General features: G+C 40.0%; 1 pseudogene; it reads left to right on the forward strand.

Moving 5' to 3' along the window:
- The first annotated feature begins 3,253 nt into the window (after window positions 1-3,253).
- On the forward strand, window positions 3,254-18,162 carry LOC109453259 (uncharacterized; annotated as a pseudogene).
- The last annotated feature ends 7,244 nt before the right edge of the window (window positions 18,163-25,406 follow it).

Here is a 25,406-nt window from a genome sequence, read left to right on the forward strand (position 1 = left end):
ACAGGGATTCTTCTGCTTGGACCACCTTTCCTTGTTCCCTTCACTGACTCACTCTTTTTTTTTTTTTTTCAATTACAGTCAACATTCAATGTTATTTTATATTAGTTTCAGGTGTACAGCATAGTGGTTAGACATTTATATAATTTACAAAGTGATTCCCCAATAAGTCTAGTACCTACCTGGCACTATACATAGTTATTAGCATATTATTGACTATATTCGCTATGTTTTACATCCCTGCGACTATTTCGGCTGAGTGAAAAAACGTGAAAAGATTAAGTATAAGTTGGTAGTTACGAAATAGTCATTGAGTCACCCTTTAGTTCTTCACAATGCCCACATATGCTTTAGTGTCCTGAGAAGCACCTTCAGGCCACAAGCTCCATGCAGGGGAGGCAAGCCATAAGCACATCTCTTATTCCAGAAATCACAGACTCTCAAGGCAAACCAACCTGGTTTTGTTCTGCCGCCACTGCCTGTCAAAACTGTATTCTTTGGGTGAGGTGTTTTCACCAATGAGACTCAGCTTCTCACCAATAAAGGAGGCTAAAAGGACAACCTTGTAAAGCTATTCTGTGATCAAACATGATCACGTATATACTCGTAGAAGGCAAATAAGCTAACCCCATGTTTTATCTAATCTTCTTTATGTTTTGATCTGTGTGTTTCTTAAGCCAACCATCTTACTTTCTTTTCTTAGAATGCAGCAGGACAGACATAAAGAAATAGATACCCAATCGTAAAATTCTGGCTCACTCCTCAGAACTCAGTGTTTCCTCCTCCAGGAAGTCTTCCTTAACTGCCCTCTGCCTTAGTCTCATTTAGATGATCTCCTATGTGCTCACTTGTCATCCGTGCACACCTCTACCATCACAGGTAAAATAACGGCTTTTTCCCTTGGCTACCTTCTGCATTCCCTTTTCTCAAGGGAAAGGTTCATGTCTCAGTTTACTTGGCACCAGCATATCCAGAGAGCAGTGCCTAACACATACCAAGTCCTCAATAAATATTTGTTAGGGAATGAATAAGTGTCCATCCACTACTCATGCTTCTTACGACCCCATTAACTCCCTTTAGGCACTTCCACTGGTAACTGCCTGTGACAAGTTTGAAATTTTTGAAGATCTCAGAAGGGTTCTCAGCCCTCCTACCAGGTCATGATGTGTTTCAAGCTGACACCTGTGCTCATTTGTGTCATTCACCCGAAGAAGGCCTACTTCTCCTTTTTGCAACGTCAAGTTGGCTTTCATTTCAGTGCCCCCGAAAACCCCTCCTCTTACATAAATCCTTTTTCAGATTCTTCCAGCCCATTGTGGTCGTTCATCCCTTGAACTTCCAGGGTCTATACCATTAATCCAACAGTCACCATACACTGCTATATTGTACCCAACTGTTGCCTTCATTATTGTAGTTTAACTTGCTTATGCTTATTTCTGTTCCCCCAAGAAAAGGAGTATTATCCTTGCAGTAGCTGCAGTCTCATCGCGGTCTTCCCTGCAGGGTTTTGCACACATGCGTCCACAGATGTCTCTTAATCGAATTGACGACAAGGAGACCCTACTGACGGAGCCATATTAGCTGTCTGCCACTACCGGTGACCCCTGACTTTCTGGCCCTTCCACCAATTCTCTGCCCCTTCTCTGATGGAAGCCACCATCTTCCATCTTTCTCGCAAGGGCTCCTTTGTCTTCTGGCTTCCTTTGGGTTCAGCCAATAGAAGGCAGACAGGAGGCTGATGGTGGGAGGGCACAGTGGTAGGGAAGTGCTGTCCCTGCTTGGCCCGTTCTACGGTGTTTGAGTCCTTCTAAGACTTGCTTTTCTAGGGTCACCCCTCTCCTAAGGCTCTGGGTTCCCTTATTGTCATTTCCTCCCTTTGCCTTTCAGGCCTGATGCTTCAACATCCTTTGTGGACTCCCTTAACCCTGCCCACACTTCGATACATAGTCCCTTCAGTAAGGTCTCTTCAAAATCCCAGTGGAGTGTGCTGTGTTCTTGCTGGGACCTTGACGGATACCAGAGCTTTCAGTTTAGCTGGGGTAAGACTAGGAAAATCTTATGAATTATCAAGTATCCAAACCAGGACACTTTTGAGAGTGAAAGGAGGCACTACATATTAATGACTATATCTTGGCAACCAGCATAAATCAGAATTGCCTCGGGCAACCTGGAATGAATGAATCCCAGGTAAGTCAGATACATAAAAAGATAATTGGCATAATGAAGAGATAAAACATTTCCAAAAGAGATAACATTACTGGACAGAATAAGATAAGTATCAAAGGGTGGAACAGACTTTCAGAGCTACAACGGTTCCAAGAAAAGACAGATCATTCCTCCTCGGGGAAGACATCTGAGATCAGCACGACGCTCAGTGCTCCTTCTCCAGCTAAATGAAGTCACATAGTCCATGTGGGCTTGGCCTTTTCTGTAGCTTTTCTCCAAGAAATCTCATTCCCAGTTTATACCCCACCTCCACCTCTCACGCACAGCCAGCATAACTCTCACCGTTTCTTTCCTTTGCTTAGCTCTGGGTTTTGAGGGAAGGCAGATTACTTTAAATTCTAGCCAGTTAGTCCTTTTAAAAAGCATCAAATGCATTTCCAGTTCAGCTGTAAAAGTCACTGTAGATGTGTACTGTTCTTGATTCTTTAAACCATGTTTAAACTTCATTTTACAAAAATACCTGAGAGGTGATTTATAAGCTTTCCTTGCAAACTCAAAAATTCTTGCTAATAATAGCATGAAGCATAATAAGCAACCAAGAAATCTTTTTTACGGATGTGTATATTTGGCCTCTCTAAACAAAGGATTTGACAATTAACAAATACTCTGGAGCCTTGTCAGCCTCAGCAAAGGGAATCCATTCTCTGCTCCCCCACTTCTAGCTGATTCAAAGCCACTTGGCAAGGAAGTGTTTCTAATCCTCATGTTGCTAGTAGAAGCAAGTTGCTATGAGCCCCAGTGTGGGACGTCAGGCTTGCCAAATCGCCCCTTTGTTCAGGCATTTCATACTAATGTGAATAGTTCATAAAAACACGCACACCCATACCCGTGGAGCGGAGAATACCATGTCGATCACTAGCAAGCGTTTCTTTTCTCCTACTTCCCAAGCAGCCTGTGCTGGCTATGGTTAGACCAGTGAAAGTTGGGGTTGAAAAGGTCCCTCCTGGGAGATTCAAAAGGGTTCTATAAGACACACAGGAAAGAAAAGCAGTAACTGGAGATAAAAAGCAGACCCAGAAGTGTAAAGGAAATGGTACAGATCGATGCAGATAGGTGGGAGGAAAGAGAAAAACTAAGTCAACCAAGAGATGTAAGAGATAGTGGTCCTGTAGGCAGCCTCTTCGTCCACGATGGCAAACCATTACACCTGAAAGGAGCAGTGCGCATAGAGCAGTTTGAGCCGGATGGATGCAAGGTTCAGGCACGAGACAAGAAAAAGCTGCAGTGTGCCTTTGATAGAGCAGAAAAATTCTAACTGACCTAGGTGGTTTTACAGATCTGTTCCATTTCAGGCCCTGTTTAAATTCTTCTAAGGCACATTCAGCCTCCTGCTCACCTTATCACTAGGAAGATCTCCAGCTGCTGTGCTGATGGAGGCAGAAGCTCCTCGTTTTCCTGGTACATGGTACACGGTACACGGAGCATTCTGTAGGAGGAAAGAGAGTAATGGAAACTCACTGATGGGAATATTCTGGGTCCATATGGGGTATAACATTGTATCAGCCTGTGAATTTTAAAAACCACCCTAAGGCCCAAAATTAATCCTTCAATTATGGGCCATTGCCTGCTGTGCTTTGCATGCATTATGTGAAATGGATTATAACTAATTTTTCAAAGTCAGCAGATTGTTATTTACCCATATGTTGACAATCAGTCTGAAGAGGCAGAAAGTGCGTGTCAGCTACTCCATGAAAAACACGATACCTGTTCAAAGTCCTCATTGGCAATGTCTACATTGGTTTTCCTTTTAAAATTACATTAAAATAATTTTATATTACACATAAAATTATCTGTAATTTATATACACATGCTTTATAGCATGATAATAGCTATATAAATTTATATTAAAAATATAATAAATATTAAATTACATAAAATAATTTATTTTATACACGAATATTATATAATTCATATAAAAATGATTTTTAATTATATGTAAAATATATACATAACAAATGATACATAGTATCAAATTATATGAAAACAATTTTATATTAATATCATATACATATAAATAATTTGTTATATACATACCATTTTTTTGTAAAAGCCAACGTAGATGTTGCTAATCTGTATGAATGTGCATTTCAGTAACCCACCATTACAATAGTTCATTGAAAAATAATTATATTTTTGTGTAACTCGTTTCCATTCATCTCACAAACACATTATGAAGGCAACTATGCAATAAGCGCTATGGTGTATATCCTCATATAAACTCAATAAAGAGTTTTTTCTCAAGGAGTTTTGTAGTCTGGTTTGAGGAAACTATTCCCTTCACAATGTGATGAATGTCTTGATAGATATGTGCTCAGGTGCCAGGCGAGGAGCAGGGCATCTGGGAAGAACTTTCCAAAGGTGGTCTCAGCAGGAGCTGAGTTTTGAAGGATGAAGAAGAGGCAGTCAATGAGAGGATGACGGGAAAGAGAAAGGGTTTCAGCAGAGTGCAGAGGCCACCACATCTTACTAAGGCACCAGAGCATAGTTCTGCCTGATGCAACTGAAGAATACTTGACAGTGAGACTAGCTAAACAAGGTCCATATTGTTAAGGACCTTGCATGCTAAGCTGGCAGAAAATTTTAAGCATTGACGTAGCATGAGCAGAGGGTAGAGGGAAAAAAGGGTTGAGTTTAAAGATAAGACAATATTGTAGACTTTAAGCCACCCATGGAAGAAGGGATAAGAGACAGTGGAAAGAAACGGTTGAGATCACTCAAGCTATTTACACAGAAGGGAGAATCTAAGGTCTTAGGACTCTTTGGATGTGGTGAATTAGTAAGGCAAAGAAGTCTAAGACATCTTCAGAATCAAGGCTAAAATCACAGTGAGTAGTGGTGCTGTTATTCATGGATACAGGGCTATGGGAGGATGAACAGATTGCCATTATGGTTCTTTTCATTTCGGGGTATTTTGGAAAGAAGTATGTGGAGATAAAAAACATTCCATTTGGGATATTCTTGTTTTGAGAAACTATATTGCTCAGCATCAAGATCTAAACTGGAAACTCAAAAGCTGGACATAACCAGCATTTGAGCAAGTGTTGAAGCCAATGTGCAAGGTCGTCTGGGAAAAGTGTGTAAAAGTAGAGGAGCAAAGGTCAAGGACTGAATCTTGGGGTACACCACAGTAAGGCAGGCAACAAGCACAGATTATAAAGGAGCAGCCAGAAAGACTGAAAGAAAAACAGAGTATAGTTTTTTCCTTTGAAATGGAACAGGGAAAGGGGCTCAATTAGAAAGGGTCTTAGAGTGTCAGATGCTACACTGAAGTCAAGAAAGATAAAAAAAGAAGAAAAATGTGTATTGTTTTAGCAATGCATTTCAATGTGTTGGGAAAAAATTAAGAGTACTGCATTAGGTATACAATTGATCGCTACATTTAATGTGGCATTTAGTACTGAAAGTCATGACTGAACTTTAATTATATATATATATTCTACTCTCAAATGGTGGATGAAAGATCATCCTCCCAAAAGTAGAATTGCTTTAAATGATTTGCTTTACATGGTGTCACAGAATGGGTTCTCTAGCAGCAGGTGCTGCGAAATGCTGAGATGGAATCTGGGGTGTAAGATGTTTGTGAGAGAGCAACACTGAAAGGGAGGAGAGGAAGGAAGGGTGAGCAGAAAGAGCGCTCTGTTCAGTGAGAGTTGCCCCTGAGAATGCCCTGTCCCAGGCTGATATGCTCGGGCCTTTGGACCCCCACCTGACTCGGTCACTGAGGTGGACTGCCCCCAGCAGGGCACCACATCAGGCGGTAGTCTCTATAGCTGACCGACACCCGGAAGGAGTAAACAGCTGGAGTCCCCTCCCATGGCTTAGCAATGAGCTCTTCCTAGACAGGGGTCCGCACAGCACACATTCGTTCCAACCTCACGTGGTTTGCAGTGTCTTTGGACAAACATGTGAGCAGAGCCTTATCCAGCTATCATTGCGGGTGGCTGAAGTAGCCAACTATTCGTTCTTTGCCCCATATCAGTATTATAAAGCCATTTTTCTGTCATTACAAATATGACACAGTTTTTGATGGTAAAAAGATTATGGTCCTATCACATTGGTTAGGTGACTGTAAAAACCTGGACTAGACAAAAATATCATAATCATCTTTGCTTTTGGAATTAGGTGCCAGATATATTTTACGTCTGAAGAAGAAGTAGAAAATAAATTGAAGTATAAGACAATAAAGCAGTTAAGCTGTTCCAATCGTATCTAAAACAAAGTTTGGGTTACATAGGTTGACAGGAACATCATTTAATAAAAGCTTTTCCAAAAGCATGCTGTAATTGGACAGCCCTGAGAAAATAGAATGAGGCAATCATATTTGCTTACATATTGCATTTATAACATTTGACATCTCCTACTTTGCAAAACAAATTTCCTCTGTGCCAGCTGTAATTAGGTGCTGAGATAAAGCTGCCTTAATATTCTGCATATTTGATCAGGGCTGCCAGCAGCTGTCGTATCACTGGCTCTGTTCTCATGTACAATGGAAACATCAAAGACATCTGTGGTTTGCCCTAAAATTAGCGCCAGAATTGGCCTTCTCTCCTTTATTGTTTAACCAGCTTGGCTGTTTGCATAACTAACGAGGGAACCTCCAGACATTGTTGCCGGGTCTGTGAAGGAAAACAACCAATGGAAGACTTCCGAAAGTCGCCCACACATCCTGTTGCCCGGCGTAAGGCTTCAGTGCACAGGGTTTGGAATCACACAGGCCTGCAGTTCAGACTTCAGTTCTTACTATTCACTTGTGACTTTGGGCAATTAATTTAAACTCTCTCAGCCACAGCGTCCTTTTTGGTAAAATACAAATGATAAGAGTACCTACTCCATAGTGTTGTTTTGTAGAACAATGAAGATAAGGTGCATAAAACATTTAGTGTATGCCCAGGGCTTAGTAAGCACTCAGTAAGTGTTAGCAATCTTCATTCTTTCATCTGGTGCCCTTTCTAAGAAATAACAGCTGCAGTAGCTTTAAAACATTCATTTAGTGATGAAATGAAAGTGTGAAAAGAGTTCTCCATTAGGTTCAAAATCATGTACCGTGTTTCCCCGAAAATAAGACCAGGTTTTATATTAATTTTTGCTCCAAAAGACACACTAGGGCTTATTGTCCAGGGGCTGTCATTCTGAAAAATCATGCTAGGACTTATTTTACGGTTAGGTCTTATTTTCGGGGAAACACGGTATATAACACATATTCATAGCTGTCTTCAAAATTCCTAAAAGTTTTGGAAACCTCTAGAAGTTTATCCTAGCAAGCAATAGAAGGCTTTTTCTCTACTATCAACACTTTTGTGACAGATTCTAAAGAGATCTTTCATTTTCTCCTTAGAATCATGCACTTAACTATTAAGTTGCTGCCATCAGGTGATTTGTAGTGACGCTTCTCAGGAAAGTCAAATACTCGGCTTTTAACTGCAACTAACAGAAAGCCTGAGTCAACTGCCTTCAACAATGGACATTTATTGTCTCACATGATAAGCACTTCACCAACAGGCAGCTCCAAGGCTGCTGCATTCGGTCACTCAGTGTCTCATCAAGGATGCAGGTACTTCCCAGCTTTGTGCTCTGCCATCTCCTCTGTTGAGTTTGCCTTCAGGCTAGCTCCCTCATGGCTGCAAGATGGCTGCTGTATATAGACAATTATATCAGTTCTTCTTGTGTCTCTTTTTTTGGGGGGTGGGGAGGGGGAAGGGGAACAGGACTTTATTAGGGAACAGTATGTACTTTTGGGACTTGTCCAAGTCAAATTGTTGTCCTGTCAGTCTTAGCTGTGGAGGGTGCAGCTCAGCTCCAGGTCCAGTTGTCGTTGCTAGTTGCAGGGGGCACAGCCCACCATCTCTTGCGGGAGTCCATCCGGCAACCTTGTGGTTGAGAGGATGTGCTCCAACCAACTGAGCCATCCGGGAGGCAGCTCAGCTCAAGGTGCCTTGTTCAATCTTAGTTGCAGGGGGTAGAGCCCACCATCCCTTGCAGGAGTCAAGGAGTCTAACTGGCAACCTTGTGGTTGAGAGCCTGCGCTCCAACCAACTGAGGCATCTGGCACTGGCCCATGTGGGAATCGAATCGGCAGCCTTTGGCGTTAGGAGCACAGAGCTTGAACTGCCTGAGCCACTGGGCCGGCCCCATGTGTCTCTTTTTAAAAAGAAGGAAACCTGTCTCAGAAGCCTCTTAGTTGGTGTCTTCTTAAGCCTCAGTGGTCAGAATTGAATCATATAGCAATTCCTAAACTGATCGGTATCGATGGAATTGGAATTACCATGACTAGTTTCATGAAGCACATGGCACAGTAGAGGAAGATGGATTACCTGCAGATATTGAGGTTTTGTAATAAAAAAGGAAGGTTGAATGCATGTTTACCTTCTACAGTGTCTGTACGGTTATAGACAGCTATTTCAGAATTGAAAATCCAAACCCTGTTTTTCTTCTAGTCTTCCAAAAAGTACTATACTGATGTTTATAGAAAAATAAACATTTATTTATAATAAAACAAATTGATCAAGTTAGTAGACCTCAGAGCTGATAATTAGTGGTACACATTAGTATGGTATAATGGCTGGTATCTATTCTGACTGTCAACACCCATATGCCACTATCCATTAATAATTTGATCATCATTCCTGACAATGTATTAAACTGTAAGTTCAATGAAACTAGGGACCAGATCTGCCACGTTCACCTTTGTAGCCTCCATAGCACAATGGCCAATGGCCAGCACATAGTAGATATCGAGTAAAGATATGTTAAATACATCAATGAATGAAATGAAACAAAAAATAAATAACATGTTTACTCCAGCAGGACTCCTATCCTTGTAGTTCTCTAATGTATACAATTAAAGAGCTAACTAATATCGTCCTTCCTCAGCATCTGAGTTCAATAATGCTATTAAACTGGCATTATAGTCAACTACGAGCCTTCCAAAATGGTCTTTGTATTAAGACATGTTAGTGTCGAGGGCATTATATTTTCCATATGCTGTGAGCTTTGGGGAAATCTGGTTGGCTCAATGTCAGATCAGTATTCCCAATTGTTTTCCAATCATCTTAATGCTCCATATTTCCCCCTACAGTATAGCCCTTTCCGGGAATAGTAAAACCCTACCACTTACAAATTAATTACTTGTCCTTGAATCCCAACCTGCGTATGAGTGGGAGTTAACACTGCCCCCAGACCTCCCCAAAGCTGACAACATATGGAAAGTGTAATGCCCTCGAAAGGAATGTGTTCTATAAAGATACAATTTTGGAAGACATGTGGTTGACCTGGAATACCCACTCTGAGCACCAAAGTCATAACTGCAGTCATCAGTTAGGACTGCAGGTGATCCCACACGCACAAGAATATCTGTGAGACTTAACCTGGGATTTTTTAAAAGATAACTATAGGATTAATTGAGAATTCAGCCCATATTAAGAAATAAGACCCACATACAGTTTCCAATATAGCCATATATATACATATATGTATATGTATATATACGTACATATATATATACATATATATATATATATATATTTTTTTTTTTTTTTTTAAATTTTAACTTTCAATTTTTCTCAGTAGGATTTAATAAATCCTCTGGGCAGATGTTGAGAAGGGACTAATGTCTGCTCTTGTCCAGTTCGCCTTTCCCTTATTTATTGGACAGTTTTAGCTGATTATTTCTTCTCTAGATAAATGATTATTTTCTTGAATTGTAGTGGCCAATGACAATTGTAGAGAATAATCAATCAACTCCTCCTCTGGGTTATATTTTTTAATCCGATTTTTAAACAAATTCAGACAAAATGCTCATCAATTGATTTCTAAGAAAACTTTGCTTTTCACTAGGACATTTCTGCAAATGCCATGTTTCCCCAAAAATAAGACTTAGCTGTACCATCAACTCTAATATGTCTTTTGGAGCAAAAATTAATATAAGACCACTTAAACTTTTAATGTTATTGCAATTTAATAGCTTTAATTTTTTTCGGATTTTATTTTAATTATTCCTTCAGACCACTTTATAAAATAAATGCAGGAGATATTTTGCACATATAGGTGCATAGTATTTAGGGTAGACTAACTGAAGTGAAAAATAACCTTTAAAATCTCAGTGGTTCAATATAATAAATGTGTTTTTGTGCTAATGTCACAGTCCAATGCAAGTCAGCAGGGGGGCTGTGATCACAGAGTCATCAGAAATCTATTTCATGACTCCACCCTGCTTGAGGCCCTTGGAGTCCCCTCTATTCAGTTGGAAGCTGGAGAGAGAACATACTGAGGATAATGAGGGATACTTTTATGGGCCAAACATCACTTCAGCCTACATTGTTTTGCCAGAACTTGATTACAAGGCCCTATCTACTTGGAAGGAAGCCTGGGAAACACATACTGACTAGCTGTGTGCCCTGGAGAAAAAGGAACAAGGTATGGTGAACACTGCCATAGGGAATTAGAGGGAAAGGTGAGGTCAGGAAATGAGAGGGAGAGGGGGAAATCAAAACCTCTGTTTTAGACATGTCGACTTGGAGATTATTAGACAACAAAGAGTTGATGTCAGGGAGCATTGGTCAAACAAATCTGGATCTCAGGAGAGAAGTCTGGGCTAGAAATATAAATGTGGCAGTTTTCAGCATATACAAGGTGTGATTTAAAAACTGCATGAATGTTTAAATTTAAAATAACTTATTACAGTAAAAGATACATTGCCATTAATCCCTCTCAAAATACTCCCCCTCGCTTCAAACACACTTATCCCATCGTTCTCGCCACTTTCTGAAGCAGTTCTGGAAGTCCTCTTTCGTGAGTATCTTTAGTTGCGCTGTCGCGCTGCCTCGATGTCCTGAATCGATTCAAAATGTTTACTTTTCATGGTCATTTTCACTTTCGGGAAGAGCCAGAAGTTGCATGGTCCCAGAGCCAGTGAATAAGGTGGATGAGAATACACCATAATGCTTTTATTTGACAGAATTTGCCCAACCAGAAGTGATGTGTGACACAGAGCCTTTCCATTTTGGTCACAAAATATGGTGAATGCTGCTGCCGAGTGCCGTTCAACGGAAAGGCAGGGATCTTCAATATGGGAAGCGGTGCGTCGAACCTTAGTAACAGTGTATAACAAGTTTCAACTTGTTTGGTGCAGTCAATTGGGTGTGAGTTACAGTTGAGAGTAGGTATGTTTTAATGTGTGCTGTAAATCATCCTCCACCATGACAACACTCCGTGTCACACATCACTTCTGGTATATGGCAATTTCTGTCAAATAAAAACATTACAGTGTGTCCTCATCCACCTTATTCACTGGATCTGGCACTGTGTGACTTCTGGCTCTTCCCCAAAGTCAAAATGAATCAGGACATCGAGGCAGCCACAACAGCACAACTAGACACTTCCAAAAGAGGACTTCCAGAACTGCTTCAGAAAGTGGCAAGAACGAAGGGATAAGTGTGTTTGAAGTGAGGGGGAGTATTTGGAGGAGGGTCAATGGCAACATGTCTTACTGAAATAATTTTTTTTTTATTTAAACGTTCACCGTATTGTTTGATCACATCTCGTAGATGATGTTTAAACCCATGAGAATGGATGAGATCACCTAGGGAGAATGTAAATAAAGGAAGGAAAAGAACCTAGGATCAAGCCCAAGTTGCTGCAAACCAATGCATGTTAAAATTTTGGAAAATGCCCAAAAGCACAAAATAAGAAACAAAAAATCATCCATGATCCTACTTTTTAGAGATTAAATCTGTTAACATTTTATATGTTTCCTTCCAGTCCTTTTTTCTCTGCATCTAAGAATATGTCATTATGTGCCTCCTTGTATAAAAGTCATAGTACATATTTTAAGGGAGAAAAAAACAGCATTCCAACAACTGGGCATACATATTTGAAAATGAAACAGGATCTTTACAGGAGTCTTGCAGACCATTAAAGAACATTCAATTTATAATCTGTAACACATCCTTTGTACCTTTCTCTCTCTGTCTCTCTGTCTCTGTCTCTCTCCCTCTCTCTCTCTCACACACACACACACACACACACACACACACACACCACCACCACCACCACCACCATGAGCAGCAGCATAGTGACAGAACTCAAGACTCTTCTGCTTTCTCTAAATACCCCAATCCCTCTTTTTTTCTGTATACAGGTCTCTGGCAATTCCTCCCATCCTTCCTCCTTCCTGCTGGATATCCTCCAGTTGCCACTTCAATGCCCTTCTCTATCCTGCTCTGTGGCCTAGGAGGCTGACCTAAATGAATGGTATCACCAGGCCCCTTTGCCTTCCAGCTTCCAATTGAGTCTGGTCAGTGGGGAGCCTTGGCAGGAAGTAGAAGGAAGGGAGGAAGGTGAGGTCAAGTTATTTTTTCCCTTTGATCCCTCCATGCTGAGTTGTTAGCATGGGTTCCAGTAGTAGCCCCAACTCCTTCCCGCATGAGGCCTAGGGACGGTGACAGCTCCCAGTTAGCATTAACCCTGGAGTACTTCCTCATCTCCTGTTAGCTTTTCAAACCTTGCTCTCCCCTTTGTAAAACAGTCCCTTAATTAAGTTCTTCTCAATGACCCAGCTTGAGTGTGCCATCTGTTTCCTGCCCGGATCCTGATTGATACAAACAACTCAGGCTCCTTCTGAGTTCTAGCTCTTTTAACCTTTAATTTTCTTCATCTCCACAACCAAACGCCTGAGTACTGAGTAGGCAAAAACTCTTTTTTCCATGATGGTGGCACTGGGTAACTTTGTAAATATTACATCATAATTATTTACTCTATATGAGACATTAATATAGATAATACGGATACATCTTCATGTGCACTAAGAAAATGTGTAAGGAGTGGTTAATCTTAGGGAGTCAGGGGTGGGGTAGAAAGGGGAAACTAGGCTTTGACTTTTTTCTTTATGCATATTCTTGTTTGATTTTCACTTTAATACGCAGGTACTACTTTTGAAAAAATGTATATACATATGGCTTTTTAAAAAATTTTTGAGGAACAAAATACAGATTCCAGGACCTGAACCCAGAAACTCTGAATCAATGGTTGCAGAGTGGGGTCCTGGGCTGAGAACCAGGGATGCAGTGATGCACTTCAGCAACTATTCTCGCAGAGCCACTGTGTGTATTTGTGTAGGTTGCGTCCCATACTTGGGCCCTGGCTGATGGGGGCTGACATCCAGCCTGCAATCCACTCACCAGTCCTTAAGACCTGACGTTGAGCCCCATCTTCCTGGAACAAGGGGTCAATTTTACGAATATGCACCAGAACACCTTAAAACCGGTGTAGGCTTCTCCTGCTTGTCTGGATCTGTGTTGATTTTCTGCCACTTGGAACTATTGGCTGTTGTCTTCACTGCTTCTACTAGGACAGAAACCTGAACTTGGGGCTTGAATTGGAGCTATGCTCTTGATACTTGAATCTTACCTATCTTTTTTCCTCCCTCCGCCCCCAAACCCTACTTAGACTAATGCTGCTCAAATTCCCAAGCCCTTGGCCTTATTCTAGGTGTTTTCACTAGAACAGATTCTTGCCCCCTAATTTTCCTGGTCTGTCCTATTCCATCATCCTCTGAACCCCAGTTTTGAAATTGTAATAATTCTCTTGGACCCTATCTCCAGGGTTTAAATAGCTGTTTAACACTTCTTTGCCACTAATCAAGTTACCAGGAGCCATCTAATCTGAATTTATCTTGATTCTCAATCTCTATTCATACCTGGTGTTTTTTGTTTTGTTTTTTTCCTCAAGTAGTTTCCATTTGGAGATACATTGGACTATTTCCTTATTTTCCTTACTTTAATAGCCATGACATATGATGTCACTAGATCTCCTCAGCCATTGCTAGAACAGTCTCATCTGCCCCAACCCTGACTCAGCAACCTGACTTTTTAATAAGCCATTGTATTTTGAACTATAATTTCAAAGTAGTCCCACATGTATTCAAAAATAAAGAAGTATCCTTTAAGGTCTCTTTACTATAAAATGAACTTTTTAGAAATGATAAATACTACACATATATATGTGTGGCTGTCTCCAAATTTGTAAAGGTTTCCGACACGAGCTGCAGTTCTGTTGTGTTTTACAGTAGTACTCTCTGGCACAGTTCCATTTGACTCTCCCTAAAACACAGAGGGTGAGCCAGGAGGCAATCACATCTCCTTGTCTGTGATTCACCTGGAGAAGTTGCCTCACCCCTTCTGGAGGCTGAGACATCAAATAAGGAACTGAGGCTCCATTCACCTTTGGTTCAGCCGACTCATATTCCATTATCTTTCCCTCCCACTCAGGAGTAAGATTAGTTACTCATTAATTGTAAAGGGATTTCCTAAGAGACACCAGGAAAGATTTGTTGGGGATGTGGGCTGACAGCTATGGAAGCACTAACAAGGGAAGCCATAAAAGCTCTTCCGTGGGAGTCTTTATGAAGCACAAAATCAAATGGGTTTTGTTGAGAATCCGCATTAGAAAGAGGTGGGAGACTTGAAACGCTAAAGTGTCATCTGATTCTATGATTTTGTAGTAACAGATGGACTACTAATTAAAAATAAGAAGCAAACAATCAATTGGCAGAGTTGGTGGTTCCTGCATTCCATGGGGTCTTTTAACCACAGATTTATGCTAACTACCTTCTCATCTTCTTCGGGCTTAATAAATTGTCCACCTGAGTTGTGGTGCAGTATTCACCATCATTAATATCTGATCGTAACCTATCTCCTTCCTCCCATGTAGTTCCAATCTCTGGGAGCACATACAAATTTTTATGTGGTCAGAATGTAGGATGTGGCTCTTTATTGCTGAAGTAACGACTCTTTATAACCCTTTGCTCAATCTCTATCCGTCTTGTATAGGAGAGGATGAGGCATGAATATAACTTGCCCACCCACGTCTCTTACTAAATCAAAACAGAATTCAGCGTTGACACAGTTTCTGTACTTGATTTCTCAATACAATTTACTGTAGTAATCCCATGCTTTAACCAGATTGTTGTCATTCAGTGAACATAGCAGCAATCCTTAGCTTTGCCTGTGAAGTCACATTTTTTTCATTCGTATATTTTACAGGTTTGCTTATAGAAAACCCATCACCACCATGTACAAATGCCCATGCAGAGCCTCATAGCTGTGATTTTCTTTTAGAAAGTTTGTTGTTATAGTACAGATTATTTTAAACTACTCCGATAAAACAAAGAATTTTTTTAAAAAATAATGTTTAAGTTTCAAAAGCCAAGTAACTGCTGAGGAGAAGAATCAGGTGAGGCGTCAAGTGCTACAGACCAGAGTCATCTGTGCCCCTCTAGCTCCTGAGCCCTTAAGCAGAAGTCCTCCCAGAACTACAGCAGTGATGTGTGGCTATCGTAATTTATTGTACACTGAGGTGTTTTTCATTTAAAAACTCATAGAGATTAAGTAATACCCAATTATTGAGCACCTAGTATATGCCAAACACTACTGTAAGTGCTTTACTTGTATTATCACTTGTATTATCTCATTTAAGAATCATAACAGCCCCACGAGATAATAATAATATCATCTCCATATTACAATGAGGAAAGAGGAACAGAGAGACTGAGTAACTTGCTCAAAGTCACAAGGAAGGGGGAACTGAAGCCAGGATTTGCACCACCGGAGGTTGAAGTAAGCTTTTATTATCTGAGGGAGTTTTGTGTGTAGAAAAGCATATTTACAATTACTTACATTTTGATAAATATTCAGTTTATTAAAATATAACTTAAAATCTATTTTTCTTTTATAAATGTTTACGCCAAATAAGAATAATCATTTGTACTTCTTTGAGTAATGCTCAACTATCTCTTATATTGGACAGCTCAAACTCTTGTAAATATTTAGCTATTTATACAGTTAATTAATTAGATTCTTTTAGACATCCTAAATCACAATGACAAACACTTAAATCACCAGAAAGTCAGTATATAAAAAATCTTTCTCATAAGCAATTTCATATACCTAATAAACCAGATCTTTAAATGTAGAAGCCCCACCCTGCAATAAAAAAATGTAGAAGCCCAAATCCTCTTAAGCTTAAAATGAAACAAAATATACAAAAGTGAATTGATTATAAGCCTAGTTACTAAACTTGTCCTTAAATTTAATGTTAAACTATAGGTTTTGGTTTATTATTTCATTATGTTTATATCTTCCTGGGGTTACAAATTTATTTACCCAAGCAAAGAGAATACTTGTCATAGGGGCATGGATTTAAGCCATGATTAAGCCAGTAAATGCTGCAGCAAGCCTCAGTTCACAGTCAGATTTTATCTTCACATCTCCTGGGCTTCTTAAATGTCCTTCCAACTTAAATAATCACATTAGTTTCAATTCATCACGTAAGTTTCAATTCCTGTGATTCTGTGACTTTCCAAAAATCCCCCACCCCTTAAATATTTAGGGCTTTCCAGGCCTTCACGTTTAAATTCCCTTTTAATTAACTATAGACTGTTCCATTTATGAAACTTTGAACCTGTTACTCTGATGTCAGTTTCCCCCTTTCATTTTCATCTTTCTCATCAACTAAAATTTTATGGTTATATTTCTCCTTTTTCAAACAACCCTAAAAACCTTCCCATGTGCTCTGTAGCATGTGTACCTCTGGGAATGAATTTCTAACTGTACTACTCACAACAGCAGAGTGCATCGTTGGGAAGTTTCTTTTCCATGACAGAAGTGTCGCTGTGGTATCACGCTATATCTCCAGGATGTGCAAAAATGAACTGTCCTGTTCAGCATTCCACGTGGAACCCACATATGTTCCCCCATCATAATGTGGTCAGAACATAAAAATGAGAAAAAACATTCACAAAGACCATGAAAGGGACCCAAAGTCGCTGGTCTATGCCTGTGATTAAGAAATAAGCTTAGACCAATTTACAAACGCACAAACAGCTTCAGCTTCACTGCTAAAATCTATCTCTCTGCAAAGTGTCCCTCAGCTCCCTCTGAGTTTGCCAAATCCAGTCTCAAACGTGCAGGAATATATCTTGTATTTGACCTCTTCACCTTCCACAGTGCTGCCACCTCACTGATAATGGCCTCTTGCGACGGACACTCCCCTGTGTACTAAAGAGCCCTTCCTACCACCACTCTGACCGCTTTTCTCCTAGCCTCGACCTAATTCCCCAAGTTAGGTAGCATGAAAGGGTAAAACGACCCAGCAAATTCTTACACCTTCCATTCGAAGTGGCCATTAGACACTATGGGGCTACAACCCCAGGAGTGTGCCGTCTGTTTCCTGTTTGGGAGCCAGCTCACTTCTATCTCCAAGAGTGATCCAGATATTTCCACAACTTAGATTCCTGGACAAAACATCAAGTCCAAACAAGAGAACGGGGATTTTCTGTCCCAGCCCAAGGCTCACTTCCCAAGACCTCATTTTCTGCCACGAGACTGACTTCTTCCCGAGATAATCCATTCTCTTCAAGACGGCACTGTCCTTACGCCAGAGCCGCCAAAGACATCAGAACCATCACTGCACCATCCGAGCATTTCCCATGACCCATATGCTCCAGTCCTAACACATCAGTGCTACCTACACCACGCAGTGCCACACCAAGGCTGCCTGGCGTCTCTTCCAACAAGAAGTTGATCTAGGCGGACTGTCTGTAACAGAATCACCATGATTTTCAGAGGCTCGTTAGGTACTCCTCTGCCATTCAGTCTGCAATCTCAGTCCATTTGAGGAGGTAGGAATACTGGTGTTACAGCAGTGGCATTTAATAAGGAACTTGATCCTGTACAGAAGCTCTTTGTGAACGAGATCAGAGAATGCAGAACTAAGCGACAGTCGTCTGCAGGACCTGTGGCTATTGGCTCAGAATATCCGCAGCAAGACTTGGAGAGGGAGCTTTTTAAGCTTAAGCAAATGTATGGTAAAGCAGATATGAATGCATTACCTGACTTCAAATTTGAAGATCCCAAATTTAAAGTCATTGAAAAACCCTGGTCCTGAAGAAATAATGTAAAATGTATCCGGTAATTTGTCCTAGATAAGCTGTACTGCTGATAAGAAGTATCAGAATCAACATACATTTCACACTGTCAAGAAGAAGAAGGAGAAGGAGAAGGAGGAAGAAGAAAAGGAGGAGGAGGAGGAGGAGCAGTTGCTGAAATGTCAGCCCTCAGTCTATTCCCTACAGTTTAGGAGGGTTCTACTGCTGGGACCCTGAGGGGAAAATTCCTGGATAAGGAAACACATACACATGTACACACTATCTCCACAAGAACAAGAAAAAATAAATAAACACAGGTCTTTTAAATTCAAATTGAAGAAAATAAAAATTTCAAAAGAAGTGTTTTCCATTGTGTGAGTCCCTGGGGTACTTGTTAAAATACTGATTTTTGGACCCTATACCAGACCCGATTATATGAGAATATCTGGTGACAGGGCCCAAGGAATCTGTATTGTAAAGGCCCTTCCAGTAATTCTTCTGTATACTATGTTTGAGAACTACTACAGGCAGCCCCACCCCTAACATTTGGGGTATCCAGGGCCAGAGTACAAATAGAAGCCCTCGGCGCACCCCTCTTCTCCTCCTACCCAGCTCCGCCCGATACCACAAGGAGCCTCCAAGTGGTCACCCCAAGTTGCTCATTTAAGCTCTGTCCATACACCCTTCAGGAAAGAGATCTGCAAAGATCCCAGGGCAGGGGCAGGAGCAAGGGCAGGGATGTTTGAGTGGGGAATTAAAGGTGTCCTTGATACCCAAATATGGCCAAAAAGTAGCAGAACAGGCACCAAGTGCGCATGCCCCCAAGGCCCTGTGGACTTCGCACCTTGTGGAGGGTGGCAGGCCAGCAGAGGGTCAGAATGGAGGCCTGAGCTCCGCTTCTATGGGATATAGTGGTGGAGGCATAACTGTCGTAATTTATTTTACTTAAACAGAGTTGCCCTGCTGAATGTACATGTTCCTGAATTACTCCCCTACATTCCCCCTCCAAAAAAATGGAAAATAATTTAATTTGCTTTGTAGTGTAGCTTTTCCCAAAATAAAGGAACTACCTGTTCCAAAGGTAAATAAGCCTCATTCCTTAGAATTGAAACATGAAAAATGTAAAAAACAAATGCTTACAATTATAAAATGGCAAGTCTTTGCAGCTGCCACACCCATTAAATTTTCTCCCACAACTATCGTTTTGGGCACCTTGTTGTACAACAATACCCTGTTGTCTGAACTTAAAGCCTTCTAGAATTAAGCTAGATTAAAGAAGGGAAAATGCAAGATGACGTTATCTATCTTTGATGACATGAAGAGTTGGTATTAAGGCATAGACTTTGGGCTCTATACCAAAGGACTTCTTCGAGACGGAAGGTCTTGAAAAAATATGCAATTATTTCCAACTCACCATTAACATCCACAGAAGTTTCCCCATAAGTTGGACAGGAGTTCCAGAGTGAAGGCCCTAGTTCACTGCCTCCTCGATGTCGTCATTGCCTAGGACCCTGGGCATTTTCCCTTAGTGAATGGCACTGTGGCTGCCACTCAAGGAGTTGTCTGCCCAGACCCTCTTCTCTGGGGATTGATTCCTAGCCCTAGATTGTTTTCCAGAAGCCAAGTTTTTGTTATATAACTGCATCTCTGGCAACAATTTCTTGGACTGGGGGCACCTGACGCCAACTGGGTCAGTTTGATTCCCTTAGAATTAGGAAACAAAGGGAGAATGTTTCTCTATGGAGCTGAACCTGAAATATGCAAATGTGGAGGCTGTGGGCCAGCCATGAATTGTCCCATGTGGGTTGGGAGCCAGGGAAGCCCATCTGCACAAAGACAAGTGAAATAGATGTTCAGAGAAAATGAATACTTCCTGGGTCCCTATGGCAGCGGCATTTCTGCCCTTGGATTCTGTGGGTCACCCCTGGAGCCTTACAATCAATTATTTCGGGTGGCTTATGTTAACTAATAAGGGATTTTGTTACTTGCAACTGTTGTACCTAGAAGGGCACCATTAGCGCGGCACTTACTTGCCTTGACTCCACTCTCTCCCTTAGATCTCAATCCAGACAGTCAAGAAATCCAAGCCACTTTAACTTTTAATACCTATTTAGTCATCCACTCCTCTCTATTATCACTGACACACCTTAATTCAGGCGCATAACTTGAAATCACAGAGACCAGAGTTCAAGTTCTAGCCCTGTCACCTATTAATTGTGTGACATTGTGCAAGTTACTAAACTTTTCTAAAATGGGGATAATAGATTCTTGTAAGGATTCAATACTAGTGCATATCACAAAATGTATGGCCCATAATGCTCAATAAATGTTTATTATCATCACTATGCCACTATTGTTTTTATTCATATTATACTATTATTAAAGGATAAAGTTTAAATCACTTAGAGACTTCAGTTTAATTGCTAATGGACCCAATTATATTTCTTTTAGAAATCTACATTTATTTTAATAACTAAGATAATATACAGAAGTACTTTTGCTTTTTTGGACTATATCTAAAGTTAATTTCATTTAATTCAGGTCTTTAAAAGGTAGGAAAATATTAATATTTATAATGTGTCAGGTACTCTAATAAACTTTTTACATAAATTTTCTTATTTAATTTACAATGATTATATCTAATTTAAAGATGGCAAAACAGAGGCTTACGCTCATCACTTAACTTACTGAGGGAAAGGAAAAAAGGGACAGATCTGTGGTTCAAATCCACATCCATCTGACTCCAAAGTTCATACTCATTCTATTATTTCATTTCATCTTCTGATTTCTGGGTATATTTTTATATTGGATACCAGCTAGGATGATTCATGACAATAATGGTGATATACAATCTTATAAACATATCATTTTAACCTAATGTGATAGCTACCCAGAATTTATTTTTGAGGAGTTAATCATCTGAGCATGTTGACTCCCCTGAAACTCTAGTATGCCTGTCTCAAACCCATGACTCCCCCTTGTACATTAACCTGAAATGACAGAATTAACCCTTTAGTTAGCACTCTGGGTAGCCTAAAATATAAACACCAATTTGAATTGTTGGTGTAACGGATAAGAAAGGAGTCTGTCAATATACAAAATGTTATACAGATATAGATGCAAATAGATATATAATTTCACAAGATATTTAGCTTCGTAAGGCTTTTGTAATATGTAATATGAATTTAGAATACATAAAATTTTTCTTCTTAGTAAGAAAATTCAGAATACTGTAACCTTTTTCAGAGGTTTCTTTCTTTTGATTGGAACTATGAATGTGGACAAACTTACAGTAACTCTCTAGAGTGCTTGAGTGTGCATATTACCTTCAGGAAACTCAAGAAAAAAAGAACAAATCTAAAGGAGTTTAGATGCATACAAAAATTAAAATAAGAAAAAAGGATGTCTTTGCTTTTGTCATTTCAAAGATTTTTTTATATTCTGAGAGTTATAAAAATTAGTTATACTGTAAGAAAATATTATCTTAAATACAAATTCAGGTGACAATAAGAATAAAATACTGAAAAACACGTGCTGATGTTTAAAGATAACCATCATGTTTAAAACAAAGTTTATCTGGCTTCAATCCAAGGAGAAATATTAACAGTTCACCTCATTCTTTAAGAGCTTGACTAGCAGGGAAGTCACTTGGCCTAATGTAAAGAGAGTATAATTTCTCCTACACGGTGTTTTATGTTGACTCCTGAGAATGCCCGTGTAACCATTTGTGTCTTCTCTAAACCAAAAAATGTGTGAGAGAGCAATTTTATTGTCGTATTGAAAAAAGACTCAGGGATTTTTAAAATATGAAAATATCTGTACTTGAGCATGTTGATTATAGTGCTACTGCTGAAATTTCCTAATCCTATGTCCCCATCCATATGCTTCCTCAGCGTACATTTTATGTTAAAATTGAGGGTCGGAAGAGAATCACGCTTCTGGTTCCTGCTGATAGTGTGAGCCCAAAATAGCAGCCAATGAAGGCAAACATCTGGGAAGGCTTAGTCAGAGGAGTTACTCGTTAGTGATACATTCTAAAGGACCATTGTTCTTACTTTCAGAAAAAATGTTACATGCTTCTTCAGCATCTTGACCAACACCCTCTAATAACCAAAGTAATCTTCTAGAGAAACGATGTGTATCGAAAAATAACTTTCCCCCCAAAATTGAACTGGGAGATAATGCACACCGCCAAAGGATACAGTAGGAATACATTAATACAGGCATCACTCAATAAAAATGGGACACAAATATCAGATTGTGAAATTTGAAACATTTTGTAGTAGTATTATAAGGCAAAGCCATACTTTCACTAAATATAATCATATGCGTAAATACAATTGGTGTTTTTCACGAGGTAAATGTCACTGGTTAAGTGTGACCTGTTTATATTAAAATTCATAAATAATTCACTGAGCAAAAAGTGTATTTCCCAACTTCAAGGATATTGATGCAAAGACTGAATCCAAAAGGAATGACACTGATTTTCCCTTGTAGATTAGCCATCCAGGAGAAAATACCTGGGGAAATCGAGGCTATGAATGGTGTTAGATTTCCTAACACAGATTCCTACTGGTTTTAAAAAATACCTTCTTAAAACACTTTTGCTGACTGCTTATAACAGTGAGGGAAAGCACAAATTATCCCATCACAGGTTCCTGCAATATCGCAATGTCCATGAAATCCATTCATTCACCCAGCAAATATTTATTGAGCATAAACTTCATCAATTATTAAAATATTAAGAAAAATGTTGTAGAAAGTGTTTTTGCCAATTATTCATACACATCACAACTGGAGCTGACTTCTTTCCTGTATTTCTAGCCAATGTATTAATAGTGTTGCAAACATCCATTTTACTAGAACATCTATCTCATCTTGAACCTGAAATTATATTTGGATTTCATTATCTTGTGAATAATTAGGGTCACCAGAAGTCAAATGATGGATACTCTTTGCTCCTGGTCCTTATTTTGATGCATTTTGCATGGCAAGCTCTATCAAGGTCAATTTTTTACAGAATCTTTGCCTCATATCATTGAATCTGCAAAGAAATCTGCTAGGATTGTGAATAGAACACTTTAGGCTGATATATTTCCCCACCCCCACTTTGTGGAATGGGTATTTTCTATGTTGTATTGGCACATTTCACAGAACTCCACCTGCATTTTCCAGATAGAACTTTTATTAGAAACTGCTCTTGCAATTAAGAGATATCAAAGAGAGAGTTGGTTGTTACAAAAGAGTACGTGGAAGTTTGAAAACTGGCTCCCCAAAGAGCTGTTCACATCCTAATCTCCAAAACCTGTGAAAGTTACTGTAATTACCCTGGATTATCTGTGTGGACCCTAACTGCCAAAACAGATGTCTTTATAAGAGAAATCCCAAAGGAAGTTTGACACAGATACGTAGAAGAAAAGGTGACATGATAACAGAGGCAAAGATTGGAGTAATGGGACCACAAGCCAAACAGCCACCGGAAGATGGGAGAGTCAAGGAAGGATTCCCTCTAACGCCTCTGGAGTGCAATCCTTGATTTTGGGCTTCTGGCCTCCAGAACTGTGAGAAAATAGGTCTCTGTTGTTTTATAATACCAAATTTGAGGTAATTTGCTACAGAAGCCCTAGAAAGTAAACACAAGGGCCTTGACTGTATTGACCATGGTCCTCAACTTTGCTGTTCCTGATATTCAATTTCATTGGTTCAATCGTAAGTGTACCAATCATGAATGACGACCATCCACTAACCAAACCCACGAGAAACTGATTGAAAACCAGATTATGAATCATTTATTACCAAGGAAATTATCCTTGTTTTAATAACTAAGACTAATGATATGCTTAGAACATTTAAGAGGTATGCTTAGAAGGAACAAGATTCCTCTCATAACCAGACTTAGGCACTAGACTTTCTAGGGCCTCATCAGCTCAGTCTGTGGGAAGACAGAAAAGAACCAGGAACAATGAGAGAAGGTTAGGAGAAAACTGATCTTGCTGCAGAGCTGGTGCCAGCAAGGGACACTGGAAAATAAAATGTCCAAGATTCTAAAAAATGGGAAAAATCATGTTTGGGACAGGCAGGTGGAGACACTGGTGGGGACAGGCCCAAATCACGACAGTGGGAGAAGCTCAAAGAGTAAAACTCAAAGTCAAGTGGGTAAAGACATCACAGTTCAGGACAATGAATCTGTATTGGTCAGGTTCTCCAGAGAAACAGAATCACTAGGATGGGGGGAGAGAGAGAGAGAGACAGAGAGAGAGAGATTGATTGATTGATTTTAAAGATTGTGGAGGCTGGTACGTATGAAATCCGCAGGGTGGGCCAGGAGGCTGGAGACCCAGGGAGGAGTCCATAGGCAGTCTGGAGGCAGAATTCCTTCTTCCGTAGGGAACCTCAGTCTTTTCTCTGAAGGCCTTCAACCAATTGGATGAGGCCCACCCACATTACAGAGGACAATCTGCTTTACTCAAAGTGTATTGATTTAAATATTAATCACATCTTTAAAATACCTTCACAGCAAATCTAGCCTGATGTTTGACCAAACAACTGGATATGATAGCCTAGCCAATTTGACATAAAATTAACCATTACACTGTCTATTCATGACAGGATTGCAACCAGCAGAAAAAAAACACAAAATATGGGATCCAGCTCTCCAGAGAAGGAAGCAAGACAGTAGAGTGAAAGACTCAGAGGAACCAAACCTGGAAATTATTAAAGATTATGGAGTGAAATGAAGCCTCCTCAGCAGCAAACTCTGGGAATATCTATAATATTTAAAGTGGGGCCAGGTCTTAGATAAAAGGGTTTGTCTTGAACTTCACCCTAAGATGTAGTTGCAACCTACCGATCCCTCTACATTTGGTATTAAGATGCAGATGACTGTCCAGTAAGTCTAGGAGCAGCTGGAACGATCATTCCAGCCAGCTGGGTGGAGGGCAGATGTATATCTGGCAGCAAAATTTCTGGGCTATGATGACAATAAGCACAGGAAAACAGGATCAATATAAATCCCCAAATTCTAAAACCTGGATGACTAGAAATGAATCCCAAATAAATAAAGTAATATTGTCATCCAAGGAATAGAAACCACACAGGGTAAAAGACAAAACAAGAACTATCATCTTTAAGATTTTGTGATTGGGGGCAGGGAGGGGTGGTGAATAAATATTCATTAACTTGTCTGAAATATCACTTTTTCCTCTGGAGAAGATGGGCAGAGAGGACCTTTCGAGAGTTGCTTGCAGGAGATGAAAAGCAAAGA

Source organism: Rhinolophus sinicus, chromosome 3 (genome assembly GCF_057876585.1).
Source record: "Rhinolophus sinicus isolate RSI-liver-muscle chromosome 3, RSI-T2T, whole genome shotgun sequence".
NCBI lineage: Eukaryota > Metazoa > Chordata > Mammalia > Chiroptera > Rhinolophidae > Rhinolophus > Rhinolophus sinicus.